This window comes from Podarcis vaucheri (assembly GCF_965113315.1).
Source record: "Podarcis vaucheri genome assembly, chromosome: 9".
Classification (NCBI taxonomy): domain Eukaryota; kingdom Metazoa; phylum Chordata; class Lepidosauria; order Squamata; family Lacertidae; genus Podarcis; species Podarcis vaucheri.
The window spans coordinates 8,273,415-8,293,930 of NC_138767.1; the positions used below are offsets into that span (position 1 = coordinate 8,273,415).

Below are 20,516 nucleotides of genomic sequence, written 5' to 3' on the forward strand. Positions count from 1 at the left end.
GTCAAGAAAGTGAACAGTATTTGAAACTTTTACAGGCACAGCCTTAAAGGATTCTCCTCCCCATCTTTGAAGAAATGGATGGAGCTCATTTTGTTGCATGCACTTGTATTGAGAATGACATCTATTTTCAAGGGAACTCTCTGTTTCCTCCTTGCTTTACCTTTCAGAATGCCTCATGGGACCCTCAACTAATGGTGTGGAGGCTTTGTATTTCAAAAAGTGCAGTGTCTTCAAAATATTCAACACATTTCAGTTTCAGTTGCATGGGGACTTTACTACTGGGGAGGGAAATTCTGCTGAACTGCAGATGGAGTCCCCAAAGGGAAATGGAAGGATATTGCACGGCAATAATGCAAATCCTAAATGGCAAAGTGAGTGTCCACACTGTTGGGTGAATAAAGTGGTTTTCCGTGTCACATTTGATGGGTGTGATGTTCAAAATGATGTATGAAGCACAAGCTACAACATGAACTAAGACCTGGGCATGTATTAAGCTGAGACAACGTCTCTTTCTAGGCTGAAAGCATTCCAGAATAGGTTTCCAGCTCAGAAATTGCTCTATGACTACATTTTAAAGCCAATTCAGATTACAATACCTGCTTTTTAAAGCCAATTCAGAGTATGATACCATGTGCCCTTTCTCGATTAAGTATTCACACAGGCTCAGAAAACTCCCCTCCGCTTCAAAACTCAGAAAACAACTCAGTTTATTTTGCATGCAATCTTGACCTGAGGGCAGGGGTGCCAACTTGAATAAAGTATTGGGGCTTACCTGCCTCCCCCATAACTGATTACAAGATGAAACAAGCACACACTATTTGAATGGCAATGCGGGGGCGATCTCCTCAAATATTTTGAAGGTCCCTAGAAAGTTGGCTCCTATGCCTGAGTGGGACCCTGCTGTGGCCCACTGATGATGTCATGAGAAGGGTAATGAGGCTAGATCCCTTTAAGAAAAAAAGGGGGGTCTGCTGCAGTTCTGGAGCAAACACCTTAAGTGGTGAAGTTTATAAGGTGCTCAAGAAAATAGTTCAATGTGTTTACAAATGCATTCCAATTCTGTATGATTGCACCTAATGCATTTAGAAGACAACTCTTCATCAGAAACAACTTTTTAAAAATCTAGAAGGTATAATTCAAATGAGAAAAACCATGACATCGAGATTATATTGCTCAAACACAAAATGTCATTTAAATGCATTTTTTAAGATTTCTTTTTCGGAACAGCACTGTTCTCTCTAGCACAGGCATAGGCAACCTTCAGCCCTCCAGATTTTTGGCCTACAACTCCCATGATCCCTAGCTAACAGGACCAGTGGTCAGGGATAATGGGAATTGTAGTCCAAAACATCTGGAGGGCCAAAGGTTGCCTATGCCTGCTCTAGCATCTCTTAAGTTTCACACCTGTGACTTTCTGACCAATTAGATCCTTTCCCCTCACAAGCTCCTCCCACTTGTGCATCCTACAAACATACTTGCCTCTCTCATGTACCTGAATGCATGCAAAATACCTCTTCATTTGCTCTGACGTAACAATCCCCTGCTCAGTCATCTTGCAACTGGCTCTGACAGTGGTAATGGCAGTGGGAGGTCATCTCTGGTGCCTGACATGCTGTCAGACATAACTTCACCTGGGAAAGCTAGTTTGCCAAAGTCTACTAGAGATGTCAGCAGTGTTTTTCTTCTAGAAGAAAAGGTGCTGGTACTGCATACCTTTGTGTAGCCCTGGGGGGGGGGGGAAGCACTGGGTGTCAGTAGTCCTTGAATTAAATAACTAAGTATAATAATTACATTTCTGTGGTCTATTTGCACCTGGCATGCTATGTCACTGAACACCAGGCACCAAAGTGGGAGAGAGGAGATTCATTGCTTCATTGGGACTTTTTGGTGAAAAGCCAGGTGAGATGTTGTTGTTGTTTAGTCATTTAGTCGTGTCCGACGCTTCGTGACCCCATGGACCCGAGCACGCCAGGCACTCCTGTCTTCCACTGCCTCCCACAGTTTGGTCAAACTCGTGCTGATAGCTTCGAGAACACTGTCCAACCATCTCATCCTCTGTCGTCCCCTTCTCCTTGTGCCCTCAATCTTTCCCAGCATCAGGGTCTTTTCCAGGGAGTCTGCTCTTCTCATGAGGTGGCCAAAGTATTGGAGCTTCAGCTTCAGGATCTGTCCTTCCAATGAGCACTTAGGGCTGATTTCCTTCAGAATGGAGAGGTTTGATCTTCTTGCAGTCCATGGGACTCTCAAGAGTCTCCTCCAGCACCATAATTCAAAAGCAACAATTCTTCAGCGATCAGCCTTCTTGATGGTCCAGCTCTCACTTCCATACATCACTACTGGGAAAACCATAGCTTTAACTATACGGACCTTTGTTGGCAAGGTGATGTCTCTGCTTTTTAAGATGCTGTCTAGGTTTGTCATTGCTTTTCTCCCAAGAAGCAGGCCTCTTTTAATTTCGTGACTGCTGTCACCATCTGCAGTGATCGTGGAGCCCAAGAAAGTAAAATCTCTCACTACGAGATGTAGTGCAGATATGTAGTACAGGTGATGATGTAGTATCACCTACCAGATGTAGTACAGATGTAGTACTATGAGATGTAGTACGAGATGTAGTACAGGTGAGATGTAGTGCAGATATTAATATTGCACAGTTTGTAGCAACTGGAAGCATAATAACTGATTCCTTTTGGAAGCAAACATTACCCAGACGCATAAAAATTATTATTCAAGGTTTACTTTCAGAAGTCGAACAGACTTCCAGAACAGATTTTGTTTGAGAACCAAGATACAACTGTATAACATACCCTCCAACATTCTGCTGATCAAAATCAGGGTGCTTGGTTTTTTGGTCCCAAGCTCTCCCAAGAACCAGCTGATTCGTGTAAGAGTATGAGACCCAAAAAGAGCATTTTTGTGTGTCCTGAGGTCTGGTGTCAGCCTGCTGACTCATGCCAGAGCATCAGACCAAAACATGGGGCATTCTGGGATCCAATCAAAAGCCAGAATGGCTCCTGTAATTCCAGGATGTCCCACGTAAATTGGGACGGTTGAGGGGTATGATATATATAAGCCAGCTCCCCATATTACTTTGTTTCTAGCAGACAGGCAGTTATTCCAGGAAGCAGACTTCACGCTGAGGGGTGGAGTGGGCCTCGAAACATGGCTTTGCTTCCCTGTCGGCACACAATTCCCCAACACACGGGAAATGGATGAATAGGGCTGCAATTAAGCTGTGCACCCTTGAGAAGAATCTGCAATTTCTTTTTACCTAAGCGTGGGGAAGCTAAGCTGACGAATCTGAATAATTTCCATGCCAAAATAGCCTCATCCAGGGGGCTCCAAGTCAATAAAGAGGCTAACTCTTTTATAGCAGTACATTTAGGACGAAGGTTGAGTACATTAATTTGGAGCTCTCGGAAGCTAGGGAGATGTAGGCCTCTTAAATTTTCGAGGTGCAAATGTGAGATAGCTCCCATTGCGCTAAGCCCTGAAATGGGATGGACACAGAATAACCCTGTTATGCAGAGAACTTCATTCATATATATATATATATATATATATATATATATATGCTGGAAGCATACTGTTCTCGCTATATAAATGTCCTCTATACTCTGTATTTCATGAGCCTTCGTTTTGGATGTGAGCAATTTAGGAGAGGAAAACGTGAGATAACACTGGGGCTGTGTGGGAAGGGAGATAAATTTAGGTTCATAATGAGGGACAGCACAGTTACGTGCCAATGAATACCGGTTGTTAAAACACTTTTCCCGCTACTGAAAAATGACATATCTTGCAAAATGCTTAGCTACCCACATCGTTCATTGCCCTCATTTTTTTTAAAGAAACCCTTTAGTACATTAAAGAAAAAATGAGGAAAAAAAACCCTGTGAAAGTAACTTTTTTTAAAAAAAGCAAAAGATATAATATGCTAATAGGATACAAGAGGCTTTCGGTAGTTTCTGTGGATTATAATTCAGGATAATGAAAGTCAGCTCTGCTGCTCTCAATTCAGGGCTCTTTCCCTACAAATAAACTTTTTAGTCAAGAACAAAATGGGTATGATAGAGGTTTACTAAGGTTTGATTGGCTTAATTACAAATAGCCCAATCTTATGCCTCAGTGTTGTAGCATGGGTTGCCAGTGCCCTGGGCTGCACAAAGGGTGGGTGGGAGGGAAACGGACATAGTACGCATGTACATTAATCTGCCTAACAGTGATGGCGTCACCCAGGAGACTGCAGCCACAGAGATAAGAAAAGAAGAGTTGTTCCATTGTCAAGAGAGGTCACTTCCTAGTTTGCATGGAGACGCCGTTTTCAATGGAGCCCAGTGATGGAATTGTGCAGCTGTATTGAGGCACCACCAAGTGTTGAAATTTTGCACCTCTAACAATTTTGCCCCTGTGGCCCTTGCATGCTACGCCATGGCTACAGATGTTTACCCAGTGGTCAGCCTTACTCAGTTATCATTATTCCCCCCAGTGGTGGCTGTTGCCCTTTAGGAAGGGTACGGCCAGAAGCTGTGACATGCAGCACAACCCTCTATCTGGTTGCACGTAAGACAAGAACCAGTGCGGTGTAGTGGTTAGAGTGCTGGACTAAACTGCATTTAAGCTCTGAAAAATGAGAAACTGAGAGAAATTGAAATTGACAGAATAATCCATCTCTAATAGGATTTAATGGTTGATGGTTAGTCTTAGAGTGGATTTCCTGGCTATTGATAACAAATCCATAGAACATTATTTTTTAGTCTGCTTAGACCTACCATGTGACTTTTCATATTTCCTCCTTAAATAGCCCCTCTTGTCCTTTAAGATAGGTGATTATAATATACGATGTGCTTTTACCCTCTCAATTAAACAATGACAGATTTCTGGTATTCTAAATCCTTCCCTCAATCTCTTCAAGCTACTATGTTTTCATTTGAAAGGTTTATTCCTGTTCATTGGCAAAGTTGCTCCTTACATTATCTTTGGGTTGAAGCGTTGCCATATGGCCTGTTCACATTTTCTCTCCACCCTCAAATGTGATTTTATCTCAATTCAGATTTCAGTGGGATTTTTTTTTTTTTTTTTAGGAAAGTGAGCAAAGATATATCTTATTAGGAGAGCTGGATGAGCTTGACCTTGCTATCATTCATAAATTTCAGGTGCAGCCAATATGGAACTATCAAATCCTTCCACCTCCTTGTCGAGTTAAGCCCAGACTCAGATCCAGAAATGGACAAGATCAAACCAGCATGTGTAGGAACCAAGGTAAGTTGTTGACAAAAGCTGCTTTCCGATGGCACTTTATTCCATTTCCTCCATGTCTCCTTACCAGATCATTTCCACATTTTATGTGATATTTCACCTCACGGAAAAGCCACTTCAGGAAATCTAGAGGAACTTTAGTACTCATTTGCATGCTAATTGCTTCCAGAAAGAATCCATTTGCAACCCCATTAACCTGGAAGGTCATGGGAGTTCTGCTTTGTAATTTCCCACCATTTTCCTAGACAATGCCATGTGATGATATTTGGGCCGGAATTCCAGCATAAAATTCTCTCCTGCCATTTTCATGAGGGAACAGAAGCATGTGTGCTCATAATGGTTTTGGCAACATGCCCAGCCATGTCCACTGTTGTGCCACACCATGCCCACTGGTGTAAATGAAACTTATTGTGTCATGGCGGTATCTCAGTCAAAAAGCCACGGTTACAGGTAAAAGGTAAAGGAACCCCTGACCATTAGGTCCAGTCACGGACGACTCTGGGGTTGCGGCGCTCATCTCGCTTTATTGGCCGAGGGAGGTGGTGTGCAGCTTCTGGGTCATGTGGCTAGCATGACTAAGCTGCAAACCAGAGCAGTGCATGGAAACGCCGTTTACCTTCCTGCCGGAGCAGTACCTATTTATCTACTTGCACTTTGACGTGCTTTCAAACTGCTAGGTTGGCAGGAGCAGGGACCGAGCAATGGGAGCTCACCCCATCATGGAGATATGAACTGCCAACCTTCTGATAGGCAAGCCCTAGGCTCTGTGGTTTAACCCACAGCACCACCCACGTCCCAATGCAACAGGTAACACAGTGTAAAAGGAACATTAGAAACCAAGACAGAAGTGCTGGCATTTTAAGCGGGAAAACTAATGCGAAAGTCCTCACATCTGACTGCACCTACCTGGAAGCTTCTCCCTCCTGGAAGTCTTCAGAATGCTTCAGGACCTCTGCTTCAGGACCTCAATAATCACCCCTGGGCCCCAGGAACAGAGACAGAGCAGAAGGTCAGATCAGAACAAGCAGTGCACATTTCAGGAAAAAAGCATTCTCCAAAGGCTCTTCCATCCTTCCAGACCCCTGTATCAAGAAATGCCAATAACATATGGACACGTGAAGTTGTATTTTACTGAGTCAGACCATACAGCCATGTAGCCCGTACAGTCTCCTTTTGCTGGTAGTCAGTTGATCTTCTTGTTCATGGGCAAAGGTCCTTCTCATAACCTGCTACCTGGTCCTTTAACCAGAAGCAGCCGATACTGAACCTGGGACCTTCTAGAAACAAAGCATATGCTCTTCTACTGAGCAGTGGCAAACCTTCATTTTTGGGGCCCCCAAAGCTTGAACTGATATGGGGACCCCTTCACAACCGGCAATGAGGTCTAGGTAACCACTGTTACCTTTTTTGATGGGCTTGTTCCACGACAGATCACCACACCTTTGCAACATCTGACTCTCAAACAAAGCCACTCCTGACATAAGGGGGGGGGAGGTGTTGCGGGCTCATGCCCAACCAACATCCGCGCGGGGCTGGCTGCAGCCCCATGCGACCTGGGGAATCCTTGGGCCGCGTCAGCCCCAGGGCCAGCCAAACGGCTGGCTGCAGGGGCGGGGCTTTCCTTCCTCGCTCCAGCTGCGGTTTCCCACCCACCCACCCTCTAGGTTTTCCCTTGGACTTTGCTATGGACCTCGGTTGGTTGCCGCAAGGGGCCTGGTAGGAATTTTTCCACTTGGCTAATTGGCATTGATTTAAAGCCATTTGGTTTTTTCACCTACCTCGTAGCAAAACGTCACAACGCCTTTGGTTTTGGTGGTTAGGCATTGGTAGGGGTATTATTATGCAGATGAGTCGGGGGGGAGCTCCATCACCTCCCCCAAATATTTAAGGGTAGTCCGATAAAGGATTCTGGGGGGCATTGCCTCATCCAAAACCTATGGAGGCTAGGGCCTAAAGCGTGCCCCCGAGAGGTGACCCCTCGGGGAGTGCCTAGGGATGTGCATCTCAGGGGCTCCCCTGCTGGTGTTAACCCTTTCTGGTTCTCATGCCGGATAGTCTGGTAGGACCAATGCCTAAAGCCAATACCGCTCTTACCTGTAACCAAATAAAGTTGTGGCCATTTTTCACCCATTAACCTAAATTCTGGTGTCCTGTGCCTTTATTTATTCCAACTGGTGGGGGCGGGAATTGCCACACAATGGGATTGTTGAAAGATACACAAAAAATAATAAAAAATCAATTTGAGTTGTGCTGCTCAAATTGCATCTACTAGACCCATTTGTTTTTAAATGAGCTCTAAAGTTTCTTCTGGGGCCCCTCTGGAATTAGGGGCCCTGATGCTTAAGCTTTATTAGTTTTATTAGTATCCCCTGCTACTGAATAATGTCTCCCCTTGACATATCATCCCCAGTCTATTTGGTTTGCTTTCTAAAAGTCACAAAGGAGAAAAAAGGCATCCTGTATACTTTCTGATTTTTCTTTATGAATACTTCTATCTTTCTAGCCTCTCCCCTGTCTCCTTCTTCTTCTTTCTAAGAGGTGCTGGTACTCATAACATGGTAAAAGTGCTGCGGGTGCCAGCACAAAATGGCAGCAAAAAAAATCGAAGATGGTGACCACCATCACACACAAAAAGCACTCTATCCATTGTTAGTTTTTGCAGACTTATTAAAGCCATTGAATGATGATTATGCACATTTGAAGCAGCTCTGAATTATATGATATGTAATTTTGGATTACCTCTTAGATTACCCCATAGTATTCCCCAACCTTGTGTGCTTCAGATGTTTTGGACTACCACTTCCATCAGCAGTCCAGAAAAGAAGTGATAAGCAGGATAGAAGAATGTAAGGGGCATGTTCAAATCACTGCTCAGTCCTGAAAGTTTGCGTGGGCAGATAAATTGCCTCCATTTTCTATGTGAAGTGGCACAGGAAAGAGGGGGGAATTAAATAAATGTGATGCTCCCTATCCTGTTTAAAAGCCTTCATTGTATGAAAATTCAAAAAGGGCTGGACCCCCCCCCCACACACACACCTTGGCTCACTTTGAAAAGAGAAATTAAACTGATGGTCACAAATGAAACTGGAGAAACTCGGTGAGCTTTCAATATTTATAGATTTGGGTAAAAGCCTTTTGAATGGCAGGTGATCTTGACACACATTCCTTGCTAATGGATATTGGTGCTTCATACTCGGCTTTCCCCTCGAGGCGACCAGCTGTTGTCTGTTATTGATTTCAACCAACCTGCTATTTCAAGAGAATCAGGAAAATAATTTCACAACAACCTGCCTCGGTTGCCAGGTATTCATTACCAAATGGAACAATGCGCGAAAGCAGGGATGCGGAACCTGTGGTCTTCTAGATGTCATCAGCCTCCAGCTCTCATCAAGCCCAGAGAGCATGATCAATGGTCAGGGATTGGGAGGGGGGATTGTAATTAAGCAACACACCTCTGTTCGAGGTCCTGTGTCCAGTCACAGACACAGACACAGGATTTTGCTGTTCTGGCTGATAGTTAAGATAGAAAAATAGAATTATAGGGATTGCTCAAGAATGTCCAACCCTCCCAGTGAGAGCCAGTGTGGTGTAGTGGTTAAGAGTGGTAGAGTCGTAATCTGGTGAACCAGGTTTGCGTCTCCGCTCCTCCACATGCAGCTGCTGGGTGACCTTGGGCTAGTCAAACTTCTCTGATGTCTCTCAGCCCCACTCACCTCAGAGAGTGTTTGTTGTGGGGGAGGAAGAGAAAGGAGAATGATAGCCACTTTGAGACTCCTTCGGGTAGTGATAAGGCGGGATATCAGTTCCAAACTCCTCCTCCTCCTCCTCCTCCTCCTCCTCCTCTTCTTCTTCTCCTCCTCCCCAATGCAGGAATAAAGATGTGCACAGGACTGATATAGCTCCTTAAGACATGACAACTTCTAGACAGAGAGATACACAAGATTTTGGGTTGGAGGTGATTGACATCACAGTTGACTCAAGGGAGGGGGGACTCCTAAATCACTTCAAATTGCCTCCTTCAGCCCTCACACAGAGCTGACGCACACTCCTTCTAGCAGCTGTATGCATGTACTTCTGGACTGATATATTAATGCAGTATAGGAGTACTCTGACAGTATAGTCGCTGGAAGAAATGAATTTTTCCACTTTGTGCTGTTTTGTGCTTTGTGACTAAATTATAGTCGTCTCACTTATGAAATATATTCATGATTAGAAGCGAGGAAATTATTGCTTTGTGAAGATTTATGGTTCTGATTTATGACTTACAAATTCTTTATTGGAATTTTATGAAGACTTTATAAGGATTGCGTTAGAGGGGATTTAGCAGAGGGTGCATGTGCGAAATGGTCAATTGTGGGGATATTTGGGCATCGTATGAAGTTTTGTATCTATAAAAGAATTTAATGAAATAAAAAAAGCAAACCATAAATTTAACTCCAATCGAAGTCAAGCACACAGGTACCATCTGTTTCAGCAGAAGCAGCAAATACTGGGTTAGCTGTTCTGGAAAGAGCATTGTTGGAGATCCATGTAAAGTCAAGGAATTTTACGTCCTATTTATTTCACTGGAAGAAAGCTCAGGTTATGCTTGAAGTTAATGGGACAAAACTCTTTTAACTCAGGTGGATCGTATCTTAAATACCACTCTCACATGCACACTGAAATCAAGTTAATTAATAAATTCAATATTCTGGGTAAGAGCCAATTAAATCATACTCAGAACAGATCCACTGAAATTCATTAATTTGCAATATTTCCTATACCATAACAACATTAGAAGAGAATGCAGGATCAGGCCAACATCCCGTCTAGCCCAACACCCTGTTCTCACATTGGCCAACCAGATATCTGTGGGAAACAAACAGTCAGGACTTGAGCTTCTTCTTCGTTGGCGATCACTCGCAACTGAGTAAGATTGTCTTCCACAGACACGGTTTTAACAGTGAGTCTGTAAGTGACTGTGGAGGCCAATTCTGGATCCACACGTTCTTCCACAGTGGGAAGTTGCTCACGGTGAGGGTTTGCCAAATGTTCCTTCCTCTTAGCAACTATCTCCATTTTGTCCTGAGTTTGAGTGTCTCCAAAGCCCATGACACCTTTGGTAAAGGTTGTTCTTCATTTGGAGCGCTCGCAGGCCAGTGTTTCCCAGTTGTCGGTGTTTATACTACATTTTTTTTTTAGATTTTTCCTTGAGAGAGTCTTTAAACCTCTTTTGCTGACCACCAGCATGACGCTTTCCATTTTTAAGTTCGGAATAGAGTAGTTGCTTTGGAAGACGATAATCAGGCATCCGAACAACATGACCAGTCCAAACAAGTTGATGTTGAAGAATCATCGCTTTGACACTGGTGATCTTTGCTTATTCCAGTACACTGGCATTAGTTCACCTGTCTTCCCAAGTGAAGTGAAATTTTCCAGGAGACACCATTGATGGAATCTTTCGAGGAGTTGGAGATGAGCACAGGACTTGAGTACAGCAGTGCTCTCCACTTCCCATTGCTGTGTGGGCACAGAGCAGCTTCCAATAACAATCAGCAAAACAAAATATATTGTCAAAGTAATACAAGATATTTAAAATTGTGCAACACAAGGTATATATAAAATCAAAACATAAAGAGGCATAGATGCAAAGATGAGATATTAAACAATCCTAAAGGCTCAATGCCATTTATACTATGCTGGATCTAAGCATTGTACAATAACCAAGTAAGTTTTTATGTACATCCCAATTGGCTGGGTATGGGCCTGAGGACTGTGTGTGTGTGTGTGTGTGTCTAACTTATTAAATTTGTCAGTTGCTTTATCTTGCACAGGGCAATCCAAAGCAACTTAGAACCAAACAAATAAAATAAACTAACTAACTGTAACTCTCTCTCTCTCTCTCTCTCTCTCTCACACACACACACACACACACACACACACATGCACTACCTTTGCAAATCTGAAAAAGGATACATTCCACGCAACTAGCAAAACATTAGCCACTATGATTGATCAGCTAGTAGTGCAGACCTATCCACAAGGCGCTTATTCACTTAATAAACAAAAACCAAATATGGATAATGTCCTTTCTAGTTTGACCCTTTGACCACTAAAACTCAGTGGTGAAATCATGCTTCCTTCAAACTGAGAATATAAGAGGAGCCTAGCTGGGTGAGGACACTGTCCCATCTAGTCCAGCAGAAGTCTAACCAGAAGTCAAATGGTTATACCCAATGCCTATGCCAAACATCTTACATCTGCAGTTGTGGCCTGATTTGACCCACAAAGTATTGTGTCTGGATGGGGTGACGGGAGGTGCAACATCTTGGTGTGCTAGTACCTCCCTTTCCAAGCAGCTGAGGAACTGAAGCAGGCTATTGAAGTTATATAATAGGGGGTATGGCTGGCTCTCCCACAGGCACCTAACACCCAGGCTCAAGAATTTCAGGTGCGAGACTAATAGCTGGCTTTATGTTCTGACAGTCCCAGCCTCTGACTGGCAGCTGATTTCCAGGGCTTCCATTTTGAACCCTGGTCTTCTACGTTTACATTACCTGGGCCCATTCCTGCATTGACTGACCTGGAGCAGGGTCTGATCCTGCAGGGCTTTGTATTCACATCTTTCGTTTCTGATGGCTTTATGCATAAACCTAATTTCTCCCTCGCTTGCGTCGAGTGTCTGGCTGGCTGCTGCCTCAGCTTTGGTTATCATAAGTCTGCTTCCTGACATTCAGTTTCTGCCTTTGACGCTTTGCCCGCTATTTCTATTTTTGCAGCTTTCCTCTCATGCTCAGTGTACAACCCTCTTCGGTTACACTGTCATCCTCTGATAATGCTAATGCAAGACAACGGTGCAAACTGCTTTTACTTTGAGTGCATGTCCCTCTCCTAACGCCACAATTTAATTAGTTTGTCTGTCTCTTCCCCAACCTCTCTTTTTTCTTCTTCTTTTAAGGCAACCAGAAACCAGAGACAGGAAAGTCCCAAGCAAGACTGAGCCTGTCTGAACAGTGTGTGGTGCTTTCTGATATAATGATTTGCTACAACCTCCTGGGAGTAGGTTTGCCTGGTTTCAGAGGTTTAGCCTTCTCCTCAGGGAAGGCATTAAATCTCAGCATGAGAAGCCAGAAGCAACGGATGCAAGCTATTTCCAGTGGAAGTCATGCTCACCCTTCTCTGCCTATCGGAAAATTCAATCTATTCCCTTTTCTTAGCCTGTTCTTCCAGTCTTATTAGCCTTGTGGGGGAGAGCACCTTGGAGGTGGGCGCCATAATCAATCTGTTGAAGGAGGCTAATAATTCAGCACCCAAGGTCAACTAGGAGAGGTGCAGTCATATTGGAAACACACACAAGTGTCACCAGACAACTTTGCCATGGGCTCAGAAAGCTTCCATGGAAAGAGTAACAAGTTGTCTTACACATATTTTGTGGCCTGACCACCTCCCAAGAGCTCCTGATGTCTGAATGAGTGGACTAATCAGCTATCAGTAAGCAGTAGTGCCTTCTGGGCCATTACTCAAAGACTATAAGGTCACATCTGTATTATACATATAAAGCAGAATCACACCACTGTAAATAGTCATGTCCTCCCATAAAGAATCCTGGAAACTGTAGTTGGTTAAGGGTGCTGACAGTTGCTAGGAGACTCCCAAAGATTACAGTGATCATGATTCCATGTATTTATGAGACTCCAGATAACTGAATCAGTTAACGGTTCCAACAGCTGCTACAGTTGTCTGTGGCGAACTCTCTTCCAACCCTCTCTCAATGCAGTCTACTTGCCATTTTGCTCATCTTCCATCTGGCAGTGCCTGGGGCTGAGACCTCCACTCACACTGGGTCACACTGCAAAACATCTCATTAAGAAGACAGGAATCTCCAGCTGATGCTTGGTCAATCTTTTATTGGGAAGCTCCAAGTAAAAGGTTTGCACAACTTCTTGGCAGAACCATGCACTGGTGAATTCTGTGTCACAGTAGGGCCAGGGTGAGGAACGTGTGGTCCTCCAGATATTGTTGGACTTCAACTCCTATCAGCCCCAGCCAGCAAGGTCAATGATCAGGGATGATTGGAGCTGGAGTTCAACAACATTTGTAGAGCCACACGTTCCTCACTCCTATAGTAGGGAGACGAATGTGGGAATCTGATATACCTTACATGTATATTCTCTCTTTCTTTTTCTTGGAGATCACTTGTGGCTGAGTAAGATTGTCTTCCATGAATGCAGTCTTTCCAGTGTATCCGTAGAAGACTGTGGAGGCCAATTCTGGATCTGCACATCCTTCCATAGCAGTGACATAGGTTTTCAGGCAGGAGTTGATCATGATGAGGAGTTGTCAAACGTGCCTTCCCCTTAGTATATTATAGATGAGGAATGAAGACTGAGAGGTACAGGCATGCCCAAGGCCAACTGGTGGGTCTATGCCTAAGCTGGAATTTGAACTTTGAAGTCCAGCTCCCTAGGCATGTACAGTACTTCATCTCCTTGATAAAAACCCCCAAGAAAGTCCTAGCTCATTCAGGATTCCAATCAATTATGAGCTTAACTGAGAAACTGTGATGATCAGAACCAAACATTACTTTTTATTGGCACACATACAGCTTTCCAAAATTATTATTAGGGGCAGCAGTAATTTGTTATTAATCAATCCATAAAACGTAATGGTGTGTTGTACCCATAAGTTTAATAATGGTCCTAAGTCTGCCTGTGCTGCCTCTTTTATGTCTTGGAAGCCATGTTGTCTGGAAATGCATTCCTTAGCAAGAGGCTGAGCTCCGCATGAGATATTACTACATTAAACCCTGATTTATTTGAATAAATACAAGGAGCAATTGCTGAGAATTAACTGCTGCTTGTTGCTGCTACAACAAGAATTAAATTACTGGGCTGAGCTCGTCGTTACGAAGAATACTAGTTAACTTTTTATGTGATTTTATGTATTTATTTGGAAGCATTAGTCCCAAACGCTCAAAGCTTACACAACTACTAGCTAAGTGCTGTGGCACCTTAAAAATGAATTCTGCAGTCTTACATACTTACCTGGAAATCATTTCTTTTGAATTCAGTGGGATTAACTAGGAGCTTGGCCTACAGTATACTTATGTGGTCACTTCAGCATGGGTTAATGTATATTTCACTCATGTCACACTGGATCATGGTTTTTGTAGTTTTAAGTTTATCATGCAGGTGTGTTCCACTTGCTGCCGGTGTCAAATTTCACCATTGTGTGTAGGGAGCTTGTTATGTTGGGTTCACACCCAAAACTGTATTTCAAGCTGTGTTTATAATGGTCTGTACTGAGGCTATATTCACATGGCAGCTTGTTCCATCTCCACAACTGTTATTTTCCAGATTATAATTGAGCATTCTCATGAAATATAAGCCACTTCTGGAAAACTAATGGAACATAGCACATGCTTAGTGCTCATTTCCATGTTATTTGATTCCAGGAAGGGGGGAAAAACAAAAAAAAATTCGAAGCCAGAAAATAATAGGAGTAAAGCAACAAAATTCAAGGTAGTATGGGGGCATACAGTTCTCTGCTGAAGTTTTCATGGACAAATCATGGGGGAACAGAAGCACACATGTGAGGAAAGGGTGGGGATGACATCCAATGATATTCATTGTTGTGTCACATTTACACCAGCTGGTATGAATGAAATTTAAGGTGGCATGCGAAGAAGCACTGAGCCCAAGCTCCCTTATGTTCTTTCCAGATGGAGCCAGGTAAGTGGACCCCTCTCTTTCATTCATCAAGGGCGCAGGGGACCGGCACCTTCTGCATTCTCAAAGTATTGTCAAGTTGTTGAAGGCACGAACTCACACGCGACGTGACTCATTTGCAATTTATGATCAACGATAAAAGTGGTGTTATTTTGCTTAATCACTTCTATCAGTGCTGTGGGAGTAATTGGGCAAGTGTTTGATCAGTGTGGGAGGCAGCACATCTTCCATATGATATTTGACAAGCGTTTGCTCCTGGTAATATACCCATCCGTATTTTGGAAGATCAATGTAAAGCAGATGAGGGTTTGAGCATGAAATCTAGGCTTTCTTCATGTTGAGCTGATATATATATATATATATATATATATATATATATATATATATATGTTTCATTCTGCCATCTGATATTTGCTATATATAGGTAAAGAAGGATCACTCTAAATATGGTTCATGACGCTTTTGAAACTTTTCAAGTTTCAACTGGTTCACGCCTATTTCTGCAGTAATATGCCTTAAAAAAATATCCTCACATGGATCCTGCCACATGCAGTGAAACTGAGGGTGACAAATGCCACATTGTTATGTCTTATCACTCCCAGGAGCCTTTGGAGCCGATTCTTACTCCGGCAGCCATGCCTTTTTTAGTCATTCTACAGTAAAGCGTGTTCTCACTAAAAGAGAGCACGTGTTGCGGATGGGGCCGAACAAAACTCCACTTGGTTGCCAGGCAGTATTAGATTCAAGGGGCCTGGAGCAGATTGGAGGATGGTGTTACTGGGGTAAATTTGATGTTGCCAATTTAGGGGTGGGATCAGTGGTTATTTAAGCAAGGTCCACAGCTTTCTCTTTCTCTTTCGCTGTGGACATCGGATCTCCCGCCCGCCCTCCCTTGCTTGGGCTTGCGCCTTGACCTTGCTCTGCCTGTCATGGGGTCGTTCGCCTTGGTGCGGGGGCCCAGTAGGAATTTTTCCAATTGGCTGATTAGTGTGTGCCTTTTGGGTTTTGCCTACTGCTTAGCAAATCGTCACAACTTGTAAGGTTGGCGGTTAGGCATTGGTTAAATTGGTTGGTGGAGGGGTATGGATTGGCTGTGCCTGCCCCTCCAATGCTGCTGCTGCTGGGAATTCCGTTAAAGGAATTCTGGGGCTTACCATCCCTTCGTCCAAACCCTTGGAGCAGGGTGCGGGCCGTGTAAGTTCCCAAGGAACAAGCAGGGAATAGCTGAGGGTCTGTGTCGCAGTCCCAGCTGTCCCTGGTCTTGTTCCTCCACACGCTGACTCACGGGAGTCAGCGCTGTCCCCAAGGCGGGGGGGGACAGATAGTCATAACCAATGCCTAAGCAACCACTCTCAATTTGTATGAAAATAAAGTTGTGGCCAAAAGTATGCCAAAAACCTTAAACAAAAATTATGTGTGATGTGTGAGTTATTGGGGTAGGGGTTTTGGGGGACCTCAGCACGCAAGTGGCTATGAGCTCTTTGGGAAATATTAATTGTTTTAAAGGCAGCTCTTGGATCACCTTGAGGAACTGATTAGAATCAGAATTCCAAGGAAGGACTACATTCCATTCTGCACATTTGTCCTGGAAACATAGGTCAGGCAAGTCTACTTTCTTTCATTTTTCTCCTACTTTTCCTCCAAAGAGCTCAAGCTGGAAGACAGAATTCTCCCGCTCTCCATTTGATCCTCACATCAACCCTGGGAGGTATCTCCAGCTGAGAGACAGTGAATGGCCCAAGGTCACCCACGACTGAGCAGATATTTGAACCCTGGTCCCCTAGACCAGGCATAGGCAAACTCCGTCCCTCCAGGTGTTTGGGACTACAATCCCCATCATCCTTGACCGCTGGTCCTGTAAGCTAGGGCTGATGGGAATTGTAGCCCCAAACATCTGGAGGGCCGGAGTTTGCCTATGCCTGCGGCTTAGACGCTAGTCCAACTCTTTAACCATTATACCACACTGGAAATTGGATTCACCAACCTCGAGCAGAGTAAATTGAACAATGCGATTTCTGTTTCCTGGGTCTCTGGATTTCCTGTCTGTGTGTACATTCGGAACACACACATTGGAAGAGCTAAAATAAAAAAATTCTTTCCAGTAGCACCTTAAAGACCAACTAAGTTAGTTCTTGGTATGAGCTTTCGTGTGCATGCACACTTCTTCAGATACACTGTGTATCTGAAGAAGTGTGCATGCACACGAAAGCTCATACCAAGAACTAACTTAGTTGGTCTTTAAGGTGCTACTGGAAGGATTTTTTTTATTTTGACTATGGCAGACCAACACGGCTACCTATCTACTATTGGAAGAGCTGTCCTGCTTGGGCTACAACCACTTCTAGTTGTAAGAAATATTTGCATTCATCTGTGTAAATCTACTACCACTTTAAGTGGGTGACAATGAATTATGAGGCAGGGAGGACATTTCCCCCCCCCCATGTACTACCACTGCTACTACTATTACTAATTTATATGCTGCCCATCTAATTGAGGTGCCCCAGCCACTCTGGGTGGCTTCCAAAAAAATGTAAAGGGATACAACAAAACACCAAACATTAAAAGCTCCCCGAAACAGGGCTTTTAGAAGACTTCTGGTAGTGGCACCCGCCTTGTGTAACACCCTCCCATCAGATGTCAAACACATAAACACACAAGGCGGGTGCCACTACCAAGAAGGCCCTCTGCCTGGTTCCCTGTAACATTACTTCCCGCAGTGAGGGAACTGCCAGAAGGCCCTTGGTTCTGAATCTCAGTGTCTGGGCTGGATGATGGGGGTGGAGATGCTCCTTCAGGTATGCAACACCAGGCATAGTTGTGTAAACTTTGTTCCTGTCAGCATCCCCCAGCTTTTCATCTTTTTATTTTAAAGGCAAATGCCAAGAAAGGCTTCACCCAAAAAAAGCTTTGAATTTCTTTCACACCTCGTCTTTCTGCAAACAAAGTTGGAGTCCGCAGCTTCCTTTTTCAACCCTGACAATGGAACTCCCGCCTCCTTTTTGGATAAGGTGATTGACGGCTGCGTAATCTTTCAGTTAAGAAAAAGGGAGAGAGAGCTGCGACTTCATAGAAACAACCTTCTTAAAAACGTGTGCTTGAGAGTCCTCTCATACATTTCCCATCAATAATTACAGCCATTGCTGAAAATTGTTCGCCATTGTTCGCCTGGCTCTCAAAGCGTCTAAAGCCCACATTCCACTCAACAGGCCCCTACAGAGAAAATTAAGCGCAGAAGGAGGGAGGGAATGGTAATTGCTTGAGATTCTGCTGATATCAAAATTGTCCTACTTTAAGAGCAAAGGTGCATGAATGGAGATGGGACTGTAGCACTTTAAGAGGATGTGAGAGATGGCACGACTGGATGCTTCCGTTATGTCAAGACCTCTCACAGGAGGAGTGCAACATTTAGGAGATGTAATGTGGTACATTTGCAGGAATGCCCCAACCATGGATTTCCCATCTATTGATCTGATTCTAGCATTGTTAACGTCTGCGGGGAGGAAGGTGTCTAACCATAACAAAAGCCTGGGTGATATTTAACTGAATAAATGCATGAGTGGAACTTGCTCAATGGGACTTTGTCTGGTACTCCTCCTCCATGCCATCCCCAAATCACTCCAGAGGCTTGGGAAAACACACAGAACATATTTAGGGACATTGAGGAGCTTTAAACAGCACAAGCAGACGTCATTCGACTTATGCGAAGCACTATTTACACCTACATTCAGTACAACTCACTGTAAGGATAGGAAAGGACAAATCAGTTAATTTTGGTTTCTCCCGGTCCCTCATTTCCCCACCCCACCCCCCACATTTCCACATCACTTTCCTTAAAAACATGCCCTGATAAAAATTAGACAACATTTTAGGAGGCATTTCTCTTAAGGTACATATTTTTGAATGGCATTTCCCCTAACACAATGCAGTTTTGTATGTTATATTCAATAATAAATGCATGTTTATGTACACCTTCCCCTAATACAGTGGTACCTCTGGTTAAGAACTTAATTCGTTCTGGAGGTTCATTCTTAACCATTCTCAAACTGTTCTTAACCTGAGGTGCCACTTTAGCTAATGGGGCCTCCCGCTGCTTCTGCTGCACTGTGTGATTTCTGTTCTCATCCTGAAGTAAAGTTCTTAACCCAAGGTACTATTTCTGGGTTAGCGGAGTCTGTAACCTGAAGCGTCTGTAACCTGAGGTACCACTGTACAGATTTTTAGTGTGAATTTCTCCTAATATACAATTTTTGCAAGTACCGGTAATTTCCCCCTAATTCAATTGTTTTAAATAATAAAAAATGAAAAAGATTACTAGAAACAACACACAACTAAATGCACAGGTTGCCCTATAAAATTGTAACTTACATGTGCTAGATTAGTTTTTAGCTAGTTTTAAGCTGAACTGAGTGCTGAAGCTTTCAGCTGTCTTCCTCCCTGCCCTCCCCCTGCCCACTGACAAATGCCTAACCCTTTTAACCTCAGAAAACTGAGCTTGTTTTCTAAAGGGGACACTAAGCTGCCTACTGGCTAGATCTGCATTGTGTGAAACTATTTATCTCTATCCAGAGCTTTGTTTTTACCCTTTCTCCAAAACTGGTGCTCAGCCTAGTTTCCTATGGCCACTCAAGCCTCAGCTGGGAGGGGACAGAAAACTAGGCTTCTACAGGGTTCCTGCCTGTAGGACTTAGCTCCTAATAAGCTATTGCAGGGGGTTGCATTAGAAGACCCTCAAAGTCCCTTCCAACTCTGCATTTCTATGATTCACAATTTCTCAGGTATTCTTTTTATAATAAATTTCCACTGCAGGATTTGGCTCCCAGGGCAAGCGGCCTTACACTGTGCCCTTATTAGTCTGAGCTCTTGCTTGAATCAAATAATTAAATAAACCTGTATTACTTACCTTCTCGTTGCCTGGCTGCTTAACTCGTCTTGATTCTACGTCAACTGGGGCTCCCTCTAGTTTATGGAGCATCCATTATGAGCATGCATTTAGATTAACTGCACAATTGTAAGAAATGCTTTCTTTTTAAGTGTACGAATCTCCCATATCTCATCTCACTTTATCTGATTGCACACTGCTTTGGTAGCATTTGACTGTGAAGCAGTTTAAAAATCTGTTAAGCGAATAAATGTGCGTTTTTGCGGAGAAACGTTGTTCAGTTAGCGATGAATGCGGAACCCCTAGGGACCTAGAGGTGAACAAATGAAGAAGTGGCATGGACCAGAAACGAGCTGGTTCTCCCATCACTATCCTGAGGTCCCTTTGTTTGAAAACTCTCAGCACGTCCTTCCTTAATCGCCTTTCTCCTACAGTGAGCGTATCCGGATCTTTGTAAGATTTGTCTTGTAGATGCTTCATCATCTTGGCAGCTTCTCCCCGAAGTCATTCCAACCTGTCAACTTCCTTCTTGAACCGGGGCTCCCCAGAGCTGATCTCAGAACTACAGATAAGGGCTGTGTCCTTTGTCTCTCGCATCATATACAGCCGCTAACCCCAGCAATCCTGCCATTTGCTGTCAGTCAAACACTGCATCCAGACTCTAGTGCCGAGGAGGC

General features: G+C 43.7%; 1 long non-coding RNA gene across 1 annotated transcript; it reads left to right on the plus strand.

Annotated features, from left to right (window-relative positions):
• Positions 1–1,737: 1,737 nt before the first annotated feature.
• LOC309540602 lies at positions 1,738–8,185 on the plus strand. Its single transcript, XR_014223379.1, has 3 exons — positions 1,738–1,899; positions 5,151–5,256; positions 8,000–8,185. It is a non-coding gene; the product is annotated as an uncharacterized lncRNA (long non-coding RNA).
• The last annotated feature ends 12,331 nt before the right edge of the window (positions 8,186–20,516 follow it).